This window comes from Pygoscelis adeliae, unplaced genomic scaffold (genome assembly GCF_000699105.1).
Source record: "Pygoscelis adeliae isolate BGI_AS28 unplaced genomic scaffold, ASM69910v1 Scaffold45, whole genome shotgun sequence".
Classification (NCBI taxonomy): Eukaryota; Metazoa; Chordata; class Aves; order Sphenisciformes; family Spheniscidae; genus Pygoscelis; species Pygoscelis adeliae.
This window is the reverse complement of record NW_008825114.1, coordinates 1,776,747-1,781,173: the sequence shown is the minus strand read 5'-3', so window position 1 is coordinate 1,781,173 and position 4,427 is coordinate 1,776,747. Positions and strand designations below refer to the sequence as shown.

Below are 4,427 nucleotides of genomic sequence, written 5' to 3'. Positions count from 1 at the left end.
TGCTATATATTATCTGAAAACAAACAAATATGCAATGACTTTGACTTAAATCAGTGGAAATCAAGTCTGTTACTATCCCAGTTGAAACGATCTCAGAAACAAAAACCAAAGATCAGTGGTTTCATAATCTATAAGCTATATGTGGAGTTCCTGGAATTAACTCTTTACAACATTTGTCTGCATGTTTTTATGTATTTGGGACATTCCTTTAAATGTTCAGAGAAAGCTGTGCAATTGTCTATAAATCTGTTTAGTCCACATACTGGATTTTCCAAAATATGCAGCCAATTGTTAATATTGGCCAACCTTATCCCCATTACATAAAGAAAAAAGCAATTTCTCTGGAGGAAGAATGCCTATACTGTTGTTAACACAGCAGGACCTGTTGGTATATATTGCATGCTCCCTTTTTGCATGTCTGGGTCTCTCCAATCTAAGGAAACAGGGCTATAGGAGGAGAGAGGAAACAAGTATTTGTGGCCCTTAACAATATTCAGTAAGCAAGATGTGCCCCTAGATCCAGGAATTGGGAAGTGCCTCCTGGTCCTACAGATTAGATTTGTACACTGGGTATACATTAGCACTGCTAATGGAATGAAATGCTTCCATTGAAATGATTTTCCCTGGGACATGCTTTCATAACCTTCATATATGATACCACAGTCCAGAAGTCCATTTAGTGAGTTTTGAACTATCCCTGCTAAGTGTTACTGTTCATTGATAAGGAGATCATCAGGGTTTCTCCTATTGCATTAAGCATATGCTTTCCGTGACCATGACCAATTTGGGTGTCCACCAAAGGATTCCTGAAGGTGGCCACTGTCTTGGCATCTCAGCAGTGGCCACCTTCTTTTCTCCTTCAGCAGCTGAATCTCCAGGGTTACCAACAACTGTTCAGAAAACAGAAAGCACCAGAGGTGAGTAAAACTGTTCTGGTACCCAGGCTTAAACTTCCACCAGTGGATACCTAGCTAGTGTTGTCAGGGAGGTCCTGTCTTCCTAGACCACCACTGTCTGTGCTGCTGCATGGACTGAGGTGATCTTTGTAGCTCCCCAGGGTGACGGAAGAGGGATGAGTGAGACCTGGTCAAAGACCTGCCACCACTCCACCTTCCCCAGCCCTAGAAGAGGGATTTGCACATCCCAGGCAGGAAGCATAGGACCAGTCTGAGAGATTTGGGCCACATGACTACAGCCTTTCTGCAGCAGAGGGGAGAACTGACCAGTCGGCCCAGGACCTTCCAGCAGGAACTCAGTCTGGTGGCCCAAGAACTCTCCAAGAGCAGAGGCCCGGCACTGCTGGCAGCATCTCTCATGCTGACACTGCCTGCTTCAGCAACCCCAACCCTCCAGGGCCTCTGTCCACTATGATTTTTGGTGGCTACTCCAGTTTCCTTGCTAACTCTCGAAATTCTTCACACTCTCTCATTCCCAGAAAAGAAGATGGAGACTCATTTTCCTTCTCATTTACCTGAGTTGTGCCTGTCCGAGTAATGCTGCTGTCAAATTCAATACTTTCTAGCTCCTTATCACTATTACTATAAATTTTTATCACAACTGGAAAAGAATGTGCTGAGTTACTTGTATTATCTTCCTGGTGTTTATTCTTATGTTTTTCCTTTTTCTTGTTACGATGTCTGATTGTATCGTTTTTCCTTTATAGAGTGTATCCACACTTGGACTCGTAATCTCTTTTTTTCATTATCTTACACTTTGTTTTGCTACTTGCTTGATTGTCTGATAGGCTATCTTTATTTTTGTAGCAGTCACTGAATTTTGATAAAGTTTTCTTGTGGTCATTTCCTTTCTCTAAAATTGTGCTGTCCTTGACTGCATTGTCCAAGTGGTGAGTTTTGTACTTCCTTTTTCCAACAGGCTTTTCACTTTTAATTCCATCGGTACTTCCAGAAGGTGTCCTTGACCTATTGCTTGATTGACTCCTTGATCTGCAGCTTTCATAATAACAACAGTGTCTCTCATAGAGTCCTCTCCAGCTATGCAGACCTATCATTTCAGTAAAAGACTATACTGTATTCTGGACTAGGAGCTTGCCTTGAATAGTGAACATTAGACTGAGTGCTCCTCCTGCATGAGGATTCACAGACATCTTCAACCATGCTTTGACTATAAAAAGCAGAACCCTTCTGGTATCTACTTTGGCAATTGTCTCTCATATGATAATGATGACTGTCTATGCTTCTTGATCTTCTTTTGCTAGGCTCTTTGCTATGTGCTCATGATCTACTTACTTCTCTGGATGTAGTGCTTTCCTGACTTAGAGAACCTCTCTGGCTTTCTTGAGAGGTGCTGGTGTCATGAGTTCTCAACATCCTCTTGTTTCTTTTGCGTCTGTGTATGCTGCTATCTCTGTTTCTTGATCATCTCCTTTTAAGCTGACCTTTGCCATGATGCTCCTTACTAGTCCTACAGCCATGACTGCCTCGACTGTGCTGTGAATAGGATTGTGGACTCGTGGACTTTCCTTTTCTGCACAATCTGTGATTACAAGGAGAGCACATTGTGTCCCTTCCTGAAGAGGGGCTCCAGATCAAGTCCTGCAGAAATAGATCTTTTACTTTACATTTGTTCTTATAATCTTTCTTCTTGCTTGGCGGGGATGAGCAGCTTTTACACCTACCTACATTCTCTGAAAATATGGAGGAGTATGGCAAAGAACTTCTGCTTGGTTCACTGTCACTACAACTGTGAAACTGAATTGGCTGCTGTTTATTCATGTCTTCCCTTTTCACTTCCCTGACTGACTCCTCAGTGTCCAAAGACAGCTCAACTGGTTCTGGTGTCCTCTCAGCTAATGGCTTAATGAACCCAACAATAACACAGTTGTCCAAAGAACACTCACTGTCATTTAAGTCAGCATTAGCCTGTAACTGAGTTTACTGTTCAGTTCTCTTCATAGCAATGTCCTCATCAGAACTTTCTGAAACCTCTAGAGGAGAACTTATTGTTGCATGAACCTCTGTCTCCTAAAATGGAACATGATAGCCCTGGAGTTTCATCACCCAAGGGGGATTGATCAATACCAGTCACAGATGAACTGTCATCTATTTCTTGACAATCTGCCTCATATGGAGATATTGTAATAACTGATGAGTCTGAACAGCTCTTTTCATCGTACGATGGAGCAGGAGAGTCATATTTGGCACGTTGATCATATGCCTCTAAGTTAAAAGGAGATAGGGCAAGACTGCTGAATTCAGTTGAAGTATGGTGTTCCCATGTTAGGGTGTTATGGTAAGGAAATCTCCAGCCACCAGGGCTGGCAAAACAGCCATTTTTCTGAAGGTCTGAGTATGTACTCCTTAAAGTCATCTTCATCACAAATTCTGTGGAAAATAGAATAGAAAGACTGCTTGCAGAGCAGGCATTCTGCTTTGGTTTTTGACCACTCCTGGACAAAACAGAAATAGAACCTGTGGAAGCAGTGACCTGGATAGCCAACATTGTCAAATCTGTCCAAGCAGATAGGGCTTTAGAATCAGGAGATGCTCATTTAGAGTCACTAGATGTACTGGGTTTGGCTGGGATAGAGTTAAATTTCTTCATAGTAAGTTGTATGATGCTATGTTTTGGATTTGTGATGAAAACAATGCTAATAATACTGGGATGTTTTAGTTATTGCTGAACAGTGCTTACGCAGCCTCAAGGCCTTTTCCGCATCTCAGAGTGCCCTGCCAGTGAGTAGGCTGGGGGTGCATAAGAACTTGGGAGGGGACACAGCTGGGACAGCTGACCCCAACTAATCAACTAACCAAAGGGATATCCCATACCATATGACATCACACTCAACAATAAAAGCTGTGAGAAGAAGGAGGAAGTGGGGGATATTTGGAGTTACAGCATTTATATTCCCAAGTAGCTGTTGCACGTGATGGAATCCTGCTTTCCTGGAGATGGCTAAACACTTGCCTGCTGATGGGAAGTGGTGAATGAATTCCTTGTTTTGCTTTGCTTGCATGCGCGGCTTTTGCTTTACCTATTAAACTGTCTTTATCTCAACCCACAAGTTTTCTTACTTTTACCCTTCCAATTCTCTCCCCTATCCCACTGTGGGGGAGTGAGCAAGCAGCTGTGTGGTACTTAGTCACCAGCCAGGGTTAAACCACAACAACCATAGAATCATAGAATCATAGAATCATAGAATGGTTTGGGTTGGAAGGGACCTTAAAGATCATCTAGCTCTTACCCCCCTGCCATGGGCAGGGATACTTTCCACTAGATCAGGTTGTTCAAAGCCCCATCCAACCTGGCCTTGAACACTTCCAGGTAGGGGGCATCCACAACTTCTCTGGGCAACCTGTTCCAGTGTCTCACCACCCTCACAGTAAAGAATTTCTTCCTAATATCTAATCTAAATCTACCCTTTTTCATTTTAAATCTGTTACCCCTCGCCCTGTCACTACACTCCC

General features: G+C 42.9%; 1 pseudogene; it reads right to left on the bottom strand.

Moving 5' to 3' along the window:
• Positions 1-1,381: 1,381 nt before the first annotated feature.
• Positions 1,382-3,330, bottom strand: LOC103920416 (annotated as a pseudogene).
• Between the last annotated feature and the right edge of the window lie 1,097 nt (positions 3,331-4,427).